The following is a 15,000-nucleotide window of genomic DNA, read 5'->3' as shown; positions in this document are numbered from 1 at the left end:
TTTATAAGCATATATATATATAATATATATACATGTATATATATATATATATATTGCATATATATATGTATATATATATATATATATATGTATATATACATACATATATATATATATATATATAATATATATGTGTATATATATATATATATATAAGTATATATATAAATATATATATATAAATATATATATATATTATATATGCATATATATATATATATATATACAATGATAAATATATATATACATATATATATATGTGTATATATATATATATATATACTTATATATATATATATATATAAATATATTTATATATATATATATATATATATAAATACATATATATATATATATATATAGATAGATAGATAGATATATATATATATATATATGCATATATATAAATATATATATATATATATATATATATCAACATAAATAGTGTTATAGTGTACGCGAGTGTGTGATACGCGTCTGTACAAATAAATTTAACATTATTTCCAGAACATAAAATTTTTAGCAACCAAAAGAGACTATCCTGTTACCAAAAAAAGAGTAGAGGTTCGGAGAGAGAGAGAGAGAGAGAGAGAGAGAGAGAGAGAGAGAGAGAGATTCTTTTTTAAAAAAGGTAAAAAGGGTAATAGATCGTAAATCTGTACTTCTACCTTGCTCGTTTCTTCTTCCCAAGGGATTTATATAATAACCTTTTCTTACTCTTATTTTCTTTCTTTTTTTCTAAGGAATGAAATAATCAATTGTCATTTTGATAAAACAAATTATTATTTTCATTTTTAATATTTTTCAAAGATATTTATCCACAATTCTTTTCTTGATTCTGCGCGAAAATATATCCCCAATAGCGAGACATATGAAGAAACATTTTGTTTTTATATGATTCAATGTCACTTACATCTCTTTTTTCTTTGATGTTAGTCGAATAAAAAAAGTATAAAAGAAAACAGGACCAGCCATAAAAAACAAGACAATAATGGAGAGACAGAAGGGGAAGAGACCCTCGTGAAACACAAATAAGTCATCTGGAATAATAAAGACACTTTAAAATACAAATAGTGCAAATAATAATCTTTGTGATGAAGATGTACCTTCAAGTCAGAAATGAAAACTTCCTTTTAGGGCGGAATTACAACAAACGGCGAAGTGGTCAAAGAGAGACGGTAAGTGTGGATTACAATTATTGAAGCTGTTCTTAATTTTACCCAGCGTTAAAGTGAGCATTAATATGAAAATTTCCATTATACAATCTGATAATGAGCATATATGATGAAATTTTTCTTAATAGATAAATAAAAAATTTAAAAAAAAATATGTTTCACGTCTACTAAATGATAACTGATTGAAAAATTTATCCTTTTTTTTCTTTTTTTTTTTTTGCAAGATAGCTTTGCAAGAACATTAACAACTCAGTTCAAAGTTTAAATAATCATTGGTATATTAGCGGTAGTTTTTTCAATGTATACAGGAAAAAAATATCATATTTAGTCCCAAGAAGAGAATGAAAACTGAAAATAAAATCATGATAACTACTAGTTTTAAAGACTTGGCGATTTGTTAGGCATGGATTTTTTTCTTCTTTATAAAGTACAGAAAGTAATTAAACATCATGCAAATGAAAATAAAATTATTGAAGTAAAAATAATCGTGATTGTTTCCTGAATAACTTTTGTGGCAAGACACGTCTTATGTATAGAGGCTCACTTAAGAATTTTAGAGTTTTTAATTCAATATAAATGTAGTTTTATGATGAAGAGAATTATTCTTTATTCTTGAATTGAAGATACTGACTTCTTTTTTTATCCTTTTTCATGAGTACTAATAGTACTTTACAAAACACTATAAATGGAAAATGTAATTTGTAAACATAATCTTTGGGTAGGCGAAAAAATATATGTTCCGAAAATAAATCTATACATGATATGGAAATACATAATATAATGTGATTTTTCAAGAAGATTTAATAAGGAAGACTCAAAGGTCCTGGCTCTGTATAAGCTTGTAACATTTAAAATGAATATATCCCATTTTTTTGACTGACAGATCGATCCCTTCTCATGTGATATAATATTACTTGCATATATTTTGATCATTTCACTTTCCAAATGTAAAAAAAAAAAAAAAAAAAAAAAAAAAAAAAAAAAAAGTTTAATGACACGGTAGAATCTAATCAACATTGATTAATCTTTGTAAATTATTTACTTGTCTTCAATACATACGATATAATTATGTACACAAACACAAACACACATGTATTTTCAGTTGGATGGAAAATTGTCCTGGAGAGGAAGTTTGATCAGCAACTTTCCAAAGGACCTGGAAGAATTTGGGGCTCGTGTGACCCATCAACTAACTTCCAGACCACTTATGCCCGCAAACTAGCTTTGGGAGCGCCTAACCTCGCTGAAGGTTGTAATGAAAGAGGCAAAGAATAGTATCATAGAGAGTATCGGCTGCAGTAGTACCAACTGTTTTATCTATAAGTGCCATCGTCAAGTGCGGGTACACTTTGACATGTAAATTATCTTACTAGTTGCCTATATTTTCATTCCCAAATCTGCCCTCTGTGTTCATTGAGGCTACTCTATGCATTGCATATTTTGAATAGCTGTGCTTTTTAATCAATGGGTGAATTCTTATACTATACATTGTATTTATAATCAATTAAATAAATCCCAGGAAACACAAAATTTTATTCCTGCTGCTTTGTTTTTTAAGGTTACTATATATATATATATATATATATGTGTGTGTGTATATATATATATATATATATATGTTACAGTAAGAACACGTACCTAGGGATTACGTGTAATCCCTGAATATTTCCGTGAATAGACGTATTCCCTGTTTCACTCAGGGATTTAACGTAGTCACTGAATTTTCCAGTGATTACACGAAATCCCTGAAAAATGGTTGCAGTAATTACGCGTGATCCCTGATGCTCATTTCATCATCAATGCCAACGTTGCGATGAGCATATTAGTAAGTAAGTAGATAAAAAATAAAATTAACTTTAAAAAATGCAAACAGAATTTTATTGGTCAAACACACACACACACAACGTAAAATGTTCCACGACCTAAAACAAAGCATTTAAAAGTTCTAAAGAATGGCAGAAACCATTGACATGTTACTTGTTACAACAATTGGGGCTGCTATGACATCGTGAGTTACACAGAAGCCCAGCTTTAAGGCATTTATATCGCCCTGAACTACACTTTTGGACGCCAGTACAGTTGCATCTTGTGAAGCCTTGTCCACCTGAAGGGGATTGAGGAATCACCGCCGAGCGGAGTGAAACTGTTTTTTCAGTGTTGATGTCGTCAGTGTTTAAAAGGCGCTGAGGGCACAGATCAAATTGATTTCTGGAATACAGAATACTAATAATACCAGCTTTTACGGCTATCCTGTATTGGTCTGTGCCTTCTCGTCTGTCAATTATGACACCAAGGATATTTCTAGGATCGCTTCTCCCACGATCAACAAGTGGAACTGGCACAGCTACATTGTCTCCTTGTTCGCCAGCTCGCAGATCTACACGACTTCTTTTCACCATCCTTTCTGCTTGAGAAGTTTGTGCATCGGCTGCTCCGCGACGACGCCTTTTGATTTCTTTGATGTGTTTTGCAACTCTGTGGTTTTCAACAAAGGAAACAGGACTGTCAGATGGAGAGTGGTAGAGAGACGTTTTGGGTTCTTCTGATTCTCCAGAAGAAACAGGACTCTCAACATTGTAGGTAGATGGTGTTGCTGTGGGCGAGGAAGATCCTGTGGGTAGATCAAGGATTTCAGCTGTCATTGGCTGACTGGTCACATTGTCACCAGTGTATTGTGTTGTAGTGCTGCCATGTTCGACTGGGAGTAGAACATCCTCTGTCAAATCATGTGTTGGTGTTTCATCACTTGTAGCTTGGATGTGGTTTGCAACACCATCAGTTGGGAGAGAGAGTTGTCATTGTCAAAGTCTGGCCTGATTGGGTGTGACAGCAAGAAGATCCTCCTCAGTCTCCCTCTGAGCAATCACTTCCATCGGCAAAGACGAAGGAGTAAGTCCTACACAAGCCTCACAGCCAAACATTGCAGAATAGGGAGAGCACTCTAGCCGTAATGGAGAGCACTGTTTTTCTGGAACTTAACAAACTTGATGCCCGTAGGCCAGTCTTGTGAGTCATTGTCAGCCATCCATGCCACCAGCATATCTTTAATATCACCGTTTGGGATGTGGGCGCTCTTGACAACGTCAACCATCTCCTCGATGCTTACATAGTAGAGTGGCGACTCCTGTCGTGTCGAACGTCTCTTTATCAGTTTTTCTATAGGCCCGCACTGGAGTACTTCATACCTGAAAACACAGTTAATATTAGAGAGAGACAGACACACAATTAGAGAGAGAGAGAGAGAGAGAGAGAGAGAGAGAGAGAGAGAGAGAGAGAGAGAGACTGAGTAAAATAATAGATTAAAGTGAAAACTTACTTCTCCAGCAGATAAAATCCGTGCCGCCCCCTTGGCATGGGAGTTATCAGCTGCTGCTTTCAGGGCATTGGTGGTCTTCTGATAGTCACACTTTGGGATTAATCCTTTTTGGTTTTCTTGAAAATGATCCATGAGGTTTTGTGTAAACCTTTCCTCGATAGACATCTTGACTTTGCTGGAGGAAGAGGAAGAATGAAGCAACAAGTCAGAGTTGCTTGAAGAACAGGAATAATGAAGCAACAAGCAGTGGTTCAGACACTTTGAAAACTGACCCATTAGCTCATGTCTCAGTCGTTTAAACACAAACACTCACTAACGAAACTGAAAGGTCATCAAGTTGAACTATGCTTTGTGTAATTGTATGTGTGTAATTGTACTGTGTTTAATTGAAATGTTCATAGATGAAGGTTACGCGAATTCACCGAATGCTCAATAGTAAGAACACGTAAAATGACAGGTCTAATTTCAGGGATTTCGCGTAATCACTAGATATTTCAGTGATTACATGTAATCCCTGAGTGAAACGGGGAATATGTGTATTCCCCTGAAATATCCAGGGATTACGCATAATCCCTAGGTACGTGTTCTTACTGTAACATATATATATATATATATATATGTGTGTGTGTGTGTATATATATATATATATATATATATAAGTGATACCTCTACATACGAACTTAATTCATTCCAGAAACTACTTCATATGTTAAAACGATCGTATGTTGGAGCAAATATTCCCATAAGAATACATGGTAATTGATTTAATTCGCTCCTCAGTTTAACCCTGGATAGGTACGCTCCTCGGACACCCCTTTAAGGGTATACTCGGACGCGTGCGACCCCGACGCCAAAAAAAATTCTTGAAAAATCAGTTTTTGCAGTAACCTCCTTTTTTCTTTTGCCAAAAAAAACTTCAATGAATGCTTAAAACAACTGTAAAGATAAATACTACTCATCTGCAGAAAAACTAATTATTATAAATATTTTAAAAATTAAGTAGAAAAAAAAAGACCTTACATAAAAATTCATAAAAAAAGTTTATACATATATATACAAATCCTTTTAGGAATTGATTCTTGAATGTTTAGGACACATCTTGATGTATTTTGGATGAAGTCAGACCCATGGAGGTGAAGATCTGAAATGAGAAAAAAAGGGTAACTTTTTTGGGCCAAAAAAATTTGTCCAAATTTCATGAATTTTTTTGGGTAACCAAATGAAATAGGAAGTGGCTAATTTTTTTAGGGAATAAACATATGTTATCCTAAAATATAAATATGTAAAAAAAAATCTTCATTATTTTGTAAATTACAATCATATCAAGGGCCATATCTAAAGGTAATTTTTTGAGTACTTAGAAATTTCGTAAAAAAATACATATATTTAATATATAATATGATATTTATGCAGTTAAAAATATACCAAAATATCACAAATTCTATAGGGAATAAGAATATATATATAGATAGGGCAACTTATGCTTCGGATATGTCCACAAAATGGCCGCCAACCACACTGACTCAGACTCCCTAATCTGCCACTTGAAATGTAGGAAGGGTATGTCAATTTCAAGGTGTTATTTACTAATCTAATTATTCTTGGATATGCATAAAAATTGTATGGTGGGTTGCTGGATAATTGTCGATTATTTTACGACTATAAAATTAAAATTCTGACCCCAAAAAAATTTTTGAAGGAAATAAAATCGAAAAAAAAAATGTAAAACAATATGATATTTTAGCTAAAAAATTTGATGATATTCAATCAAAAAAGAAGTAAACAAAATTTTCCGACAAATAAACATCTAGAGGAATCATTACTCTGTGATAGTTCCTTAGTACGTAGTAATTTTGAAAGAAATGGGAAAAAACGAAAAAGTGGCAATCGCAGGAAAATCGAACACATACCTATATATACGCCATATCTGGCTAAAAATAAAGATAGGCATGGGTAGCCAGATCATCTAGAAACACTTTCCAACACTATAAAAATACAAGTTTTGCGACACTACTTGCCAATTCCTTACGGTAACATGACTAAGCCAAAAAAATGCAAAACAAATAAAAAGGGGCACTCGCGGAAAAATGGCCAACATTCTAATATACGGCATTTCAGGAAAAAAAAATTTCAGCCACGTACTAGGCAAATCATCAAGGCACATTTTCCGACAAATAAACATCTATATGAATCATTACTCTGTGATGGTTCCTTAGTACGTAGTAATTTTGAAGAAATGGGAAAAAACGAAAAAATGGCAATCACAGGAAAATCGAACACATACCTATATATACGCCATATCTGGCTAAAAAAAGATAGGCATGGGTAGCCAGATCATCTAGAAACACTTTCCAACACTATAAAAATATAAGTTTAGCGGACACTTCTTGCTAATTCCTTACGGTAACATGACTAAGTAAAAAAATGAAAAACAAATAAAAAGGGGCATTCGCGGAAAAATGGCCAACATTTTATTATACGCATTTCAGAAAAAAAAATTTCAGCCACGTGCTAGGCAAACCATCAAGGCACATTTTCCGACAAATAAACATCTAAATGAATCATTACTCTGTGATAGTTCCTTAGTACGTAGTAATTTTGAAAGAAATGGGAAAAAACGAAAAAATAGCAATCACAGGAAAATCGAACATATACCTATATTACGCTATATCTGGCTAAAAAAAAAAAAAAAAAAAAATAGGCATGGGTAGCCAGATCATCTAGAAACACTTTTCAACACTATAAAAATATAAGTTTTACGACACTACTTGCCAATTCCTTACGGTAACATGACTAAGCAAAAAAAAATGCAAAACAAATAAAAAAGGGGACTCGCGGAAAAATGCCCAACATTCTAATATACGGCATCTTAGATAAAAAAAAAAACTTGCACGTGTTAGCCCAACCATCACGGCACACTTTCTAACACATAAACATGAAAAAAAAATCAATAATATACGGCAATTCCTTACTACGTAGTAAATTTTTACAAATATTGAAAAAAAAAACAGAAATTGGGCAACCGCAGTTAAATACCCAATATACCAATAACTACGTCGTATCTGACAAAAACAAAGTCACACACATGGGTAGCCAGATCATCTAGACACACTTTCCAACAATAAAAAGCAAAAGTTTTACGACACTATTTGGCAATATCTTACGGAAAAAGGACTTGGCAAAAAAATGAAAAAAAATGAAAAAGGGGCACTCGCGGTAAAATGCCCAACATTCTAATATACGGCATCTCAGATAAAAAAAAAGACATACACGTGTTAGCCCAACCATCAAGGCACACTTTCTAACACATAAACATGAAAAAAAAAAATCAATAATATACGGCAATTCCTTACTACGTAGTAAATTTTTACAAATATTGAAAAAAAAAACAGAAATTGGCAACCGCAGTTAAATACCCAATATACCAATAACTACGTCGTATCTGACAAAAACAAAGTCACGCATGGGTAGCCAGATCATCTAGACACACTTTCCATCACTAAAAAAGCAAAAGTTTTACGACACTATTTGGCAATATCTTACGGACAAATGACTTGGCAAAAAATGAAAAAAAAAAAAATGAAAAAGGGGCATTCGCGGTAAAATGGTCCTCGTGGTGATGAACGACATTTTAACTAAAAAGAAAATCATGCACATGGTAGCCAAACAATCCACCAAAACTTTCCACAACTGATAACCTATACAAGTTGCACCATTCTACGACAATTTCATAATACGTAATAACTTTGATAATTATGCAAATTACCTTAGAAGGGTAAACTCGGTCGCGCTCGACCCCGACGCGTCTCAGAAATCGGGGAAGGAGTACAGCTACAGCAATGCACATCTGGACACTACTAGAAGCGTGTAGGCGAGACACCTACTGCAGGTCGATCACCCACAAATTCAGTCACGGGGGTGAGTTCGTGAGAAAAACCTCTTTTTTTTTTACGCTCGGGGTCGCGGACGACCCACCGTACCGTTCCAGGGTTAAAAACCCATAATAAATCCTTAATAAATGGCTACACATAATTACACAATACATTAATAGAATGTCTGTATAATAAATACATATTACAAACCAAAAAAAGAATAAAAATAATGAAATAACAAATAAAAAATGGGTTGTAATGCAATACTTTACCTTAGTGACAGGCCAGCGCAGGTGTAGGGACTTCTACGCAGGAGGAGACGGAAGATCAGCGAGGAGATAGGGAAGGTTTCTGGCCCACGGGTGGGGGTTCGAATCTCTACCCGGCCAGAAGCTGTTACCATAAAATGAATTCCAAGTGGATATATATTCCCAAGATAGAATTCGGTATTAAAGGCCTTTCGTGGGTGATATTTACATTGATTAAAATCACGTGTGCTTGTGATATATGTTCATTTAAAATACCACGTTTAGCAAAACTCAGGATTCAGCTATCATGGTGGAGATGGTTTATTTCAAAGTCTAAGAACAGATTCCTGAATTTGACAGGAATATGTACGGAGACTTGTCATAAACTTTTTATCTCTCTTGATAGCTCAGTTGGTAGAGTCGTACTCGCATGGTTTCCGGCTAACAGGTGGGGGTTTGAATCTCCACCCGGCTAGAAGCTGTTACCATAAAATGAATTCCAAGTGGATATATATTCCCAAGATAAAATTCGGTATTAAATGCCGTTCGTGAGTGATATTTACATTGATTGAAATCACGTGTGCTTGTGATATATGTTCATTTAAATACCACGTGTAGAAAACTCAGGATTCAGCTATCATGGTGGAGATAGGTTTTTTCAAAGTCTATGAACAGATTCCTGAATTCGACAGGAATATGTAGGGGGACTTGTCATAAACTTTTTATCTCTCTTGATAGCTCAGTCAGTAGAGTCGTGCTGGCATGGTTTCCGGCCCAGAGGTGGAGGTTCGTATCTCTACCCGGCCAGAAGCTGTTACCATAAAATGAATTCCAAGTGGATATATATTCTCGATATAGAATTCGGTATTAAATGCCTTTCGTGGGTGATATTTATATTGATTAAAATCACGTGTGCTTGTGATATATGTTCATTTGAAATACCACGTGGAGCAAACTCACGATTCAACTATCATGGTGGAGATGGATTTATTTCAAAGTCTATGAACAAATTCCTGAATTCGACAGGAATATGTATGGAGACTTGTCATAACTTTTTTATCTCTCTTGATGGCTCAGTCGGTAGAGTCGTGCTGGCATGGTTTCCGGCCCACTAGCGGGGGTTCGAATCTCTACCCGGCAAGAAGCTGTTACCATAAAATGAATTTCAAGTGGATATATATTCCCGAGATAGAGTTCTGTATTAAATGCCTTTCGTGGGTGATATTTATATATATATATATATATAATATATAAATATTCATATACATATATATATATATATATATGTATGTATATACATACATATATATATATATATATATATAGATATAGATATATATATATATATATATGCGTATACATATATATATATGCGTATACATAATATATATATATATATAATATATAGTATATTATATATATGTGTGTGTGTGCGTATATTTATATATATTATATATATATGTGTGTGTGTGTGTGTGTGTGTATGTGTGTGTGTGTGTGTGCGTATATATATATATATATATATGTGTGTGTGGTGTGTGTGTGTGTATGTGTATATATGTATAACAGTAAACTGTGGTTCTTAATAGAAAACAACTGGAATCTGGTTCCATATAATGATGATTGGAATAATACACCCTTTACAAAAATTATTATATATTATATAAAATACAGCACTTTGAAAGAATTTTATAACAAAATAATTCACTGGAAAAAAAATTGAATATCAACGACACTAGATTGATGCAAAAAAATTACGATCTGACATTTATATATTAAAGTAGCTTGAATACTTCTATATGAATGAACCTTAGAGTAAGAAAAGAAACAATGCATTATAAAGTATACAAAAGCTTGAAATTAAATCTGAATAATATAATTTTCAAGTTTGACACTTAATGAAAAATATATAACCAGATCACGTTGCAAAATCTTACATTTTTACAGGGCCATTTACAAAACTTTACAAAATGCTAACACTCACCCTAATACAATGAATTCAACATCCCCGCTTAGTCTTACGTATACTTTGACACACGATTTGCTTTGGGGGACAGAATCACTTAAAAGAGGACACATTAAACTTACTGAAACTCTTACAAAAACAATACGCTGGGTTACGTGCAAGAGTGGGAGACGGAGAGGGGAAAAGGGCTGTCTTCAGGCTGCAGTCTCCATCTTTATCAGTGTAATCTAACCTTCAGGTCACTTTTTTATATGAAACCTAACTACTTCCTGAAACTTCCCCGAGATTTGGGAAGCATGGTGGGGTGGGTAAAAAGCGTCATAATTGCCAAGTATCGCCCTCCTTAACTCTGTACTTACGTCACGCCAGACGGCTCTCTCAGTCAGCTAGTTCCGCCCATCCTTTGTCCCTGAAATGATAAAAAAAAAAAAAAGATAACATCCTATCACCAGGCTTTTCGCGAAATTTCTTATAGCATGTGTACAGAATTTTCCAAAGCACGTTACCGATCATTCTCTCTCAAACCTGACACAATACATCATAAAATATAAAAACAACATTACCTAGGCCCTTGTTCCTATCTATCATAAATCCTACAACAATCTTAAATAGATTATGTTAGACTTCGTACAAAACATATGTGAAATAATAAATAAATTCTTGAAAATAACGTAAATTTACATATTCTAACTTGAATAAAGAATAGATATTAATCTAGATATTAATCATTGGCACCATTGTTCAATATGTTCATTATGCATGTTGAATAAGATTTTTCAAAATTCTGACCATCCTTTTCCTTCAGATCTTCCTGGACGGTTCCATACCATGCGTAATACTAGGCATGCAGTTAGTTCGAATAGTCAGGCATTCTCCATCACGAGGCTCAATACTACTAGTGGTGCGGATACCGGACAAAACAGTTAATTTTATGATATAAGCATAAAACTTTGCACAAAGCTTCCTTGTGATGTTCTTAAAAAATAAAACTGGCCGCCACATTTTGTAAAATGGCGACAAAATCCCATTCCAGAATTTGACAAATTGACCATACAAAGTAATTTTGATGACCAGTGGCCTAGATTTGAGTTAAAACATCTATATTCTGGTCAGTGTTCACTGTAAATACAATTTTGTGAAAGCTCTGCCAAGTGCAGGCACGAAATTAGACTGACATAGTCATATTGATTCATGTATCTTCGCATGTACAAATGCATAATGTTGTGCATTGCAACCCTGACCTATAGCACTTACAATTCCCAAAACAAATCCTGTTACATCCACATATTAAGAGCTGTTGACATGACGCTGCTAGTGGCTTCAAGCTGATCCAATATTGCGTCCAAATATTGTCGTCTTTTTGCCAACCCCAACTTTCAGCTGAAGGCAATTTCATAATGCGAATCACAGACTGACCCCATGTGTGCCCCTCTTGCAGTACAGCTCGCTTCACATGCTCTACTAATGCTGCCCTAGAGGGTGGGATGGCATAATTGTTTCTGGCGAATACTGCTATCTTTGACTCCTTTTTTATGGTAATTGACCATTATCAACTAAGAAATTGCGAGATCAATATCCGTGACCCCATTTTCAATCTGGAATTCAATGTCAAGGCCATGTTCAATCATAGATACTAATTCTAGCAATGTATCTGGAATAGCTTCTGATATCAATTCAGGTTTAAAAGAACCAACAAAAATGAACCTTGTGCTGTGACATTTCTTTCCGAACGATTTCTGCTGCCTTTGCCAAATACATGGCATCAGTATACTCCCAGGCAGTTACAAGTGCTTTTTCAATATCCTTCCCGAACACAAGCACTACCTCTTGACCTTGATGGTACGCCTGTAGGTCTGGAAGCTTACACAGAATTCTCTCTTCAATCTTGTTTTGTTTACCTTTATTACAGCTGATGAAAAGTCACTTATTCTTCGTTCATATTACAAACAAAGATCTGCCAGTTTGAAAACAATACCTCTAGGAATGGCTTTTTTGGCATTCCATTGTATGTGTTACTAGCTCTGCAATTACCAGTTCATCACCAGAGTCAACTATTTTTGGGTCCATACATGTTTCAAGACCGTGTAGTAACTTTCTTTCTCCGTTGTATAGAGCTGTTAAGCCATGTGGATTGTACTTGAACTCCTGAAATACGATTTCACCTGAACTAAGCTTTGCAAGCAGCTCCTTATCATGTAATGTTTCCACACAAAGGTTAAGTCTTTCATTGAGCAGCATTGTCATTGCTTCACGAAGTTCTGATATGGAACTCTCTTTTTCACATTAAAAACTTCTCGCAACATCTATTTTACCTAGCTCTTGAGATGTCTTTTTTCTTCTATATTTAGTTGAATCACTTTCATCATCACTATCCACCTTTGATCTTCGTTTTCTAGCTCTATCTAGTTTAGTGTTGTTAGATTTCATTCTACATGAATGATGATACTGTGCATTATTCCCAATCAGTGTTTCTTCTATCCCTTGCCCATCATTAATTCGTCCAACATCGAAGGCAATGGGTATTTCATTAACTCTGTGAACTCCAGAATATTATTTGCTAATAAAGTATACTCCGATTTGCTCTTGTCTGAAGTATCCTTGGGTAACATCCATATTTCATCTTTGTCTACCTGACAGATAAAGCATTTAGTCCAATCAGTTTCCCTTTTCTCATTAGGAGATATTGACAAACGAAGTCTTTTTGACATTTCAAAATGAAATAACACAACACATATATACAAAACAAAATTCTTCAATTGAGATTAACTATCACAAGTTTTTTTTAGCAACTACAACACAAATTTGATACTTCGACAGTTGAAAAGCCGAGGGATTATCCTTTTACCACCTTCAACTTGTAAATACACTTTACTGTATGGGATACGACTAGGTTCAATGCTGTTACCTCTACACCTAGCCCGATCGTACATCTAGCTCCATTTAACTCCCATGCGATCTGTACACCATCCAAAGTACAAAAGCTCCGTCCTTCCTGGCTCAGCTATCTCACTTTGGCACACTCCCGTCAACTCGGGTACGACATCTTAACTATATATAGAGTGAATTAAGGTGTATTTGGGAGACTTAATAAAGCTGACACTAAACCCCATGCAGACTTTCACAGAAGCTAGATGCACTAGTGTGCCATGGTAGTGTTTACAGCTAGCTCGTTAAAATTTTAGGATTCCCTACTGTAGATTAAATTGCCGGACCTTAGCTATCCCTCCATTTAACAGTCTAAACCGGTTGCCCCTTTAGCCTTGTTTTCCACCCCACTTCATCATCATTTCATGTTCATTTTATCATCCTTTTCTATTGATTTTATCATGCATTTCATATTCATTTCTCTGATATAGCGTAAGTCGCACTGCCTGGGAGTAAATAAATAACCAACTGTTTTATGCCATTTTCTTTTTTACCGTTATTTTGAAGGAAACCCCTAGTGAGTTTTATAAAATATCAATTACACTATCAGAATGTTAAACTCGCATATCTGTATAATTGAATTATCAAAGAAACTAATTTGGTAAAACATCAAGTTTAACCAACCAATTACTAATAAAATTAATAATTCAGGTCCAATTTTGTGTATGCGCACTTTAAAATTTTCGCGACATTGTATTTACAGGGACTATTGACATATATATATTTGTTTTCCTTCAAATCTAGGCCACTGGTCATCAAAAGTGCTTCTTATGACCCACTTGTCAAAATCTTATATGTGGAAAATCGGGGGTTTTGCCACCATTTTCAAAATGTGACGGCCATCTTGAAAAAAGAAAAATTTGAGTGGCTCAGTTTTATTTTCTTTTATGTTGAACAGGCTGACATTAGTATTTAATAGTTATATATGAATTATATCTCTTAATATTATTGATGTTTTTTATTAAAGTACTTCATTTTTACTTTTTATTACTTATTATACCGAGTTTTGATTTCCTTGTGTCCTTTCCTCATTGGGCTTTTTTTCTCTATTGGAGCCCTTGCGGTTACAGCATCTTGCTTTTTCAACTAGGGTTGTGACTTGGCTGGTAATAATAATAATAATAATAATAATAATAATAATAATAATAATAATAATAATAATAATAATAATAATAATAATAATTATCCTTCCAGCTTACAAGTATTTATATTTGTAATTGGCAAGAGGTTATGAAAATTATATCAACATATTAGTAAATGATTAAATTTCAACGTAGAGGCCCTTGAGGTATCTATTTCTAATATAATATAGTAAATCAATTCTACCCAAAATATTCCATCCGATGGAGTCTGAGATCTTTAAATTCACAAAATACTCATTTTCAAACAATAACTACTTAATAATTGTGGTAGTAGGTTGGCCAGGGCACCAGCCACCCGTTTAGATACTTCCGCTAGAGAGTTATAGGGTCTTTTGACTGGCCAAAGAGTATTACAT

Source organism: Palaemon carinicauda, chromosome 12 (assembly GCF_036898095.1).
Source record: "Palaemon carinicauda isolate YSFRI2023 chromosome 12, ASM3689809v2, whole genome shotgun sequence".
Classification (NCBI taxonomy): domain Eukaryota; kingdom Metazoa; phylum Arthropoda; class Malacostraca; order Decapoda; family Palaemonidae; genus Palaemon; species Palaemon carinicauda.
This window is presented reverse-complemented; position numbering follows the sequence as displayed.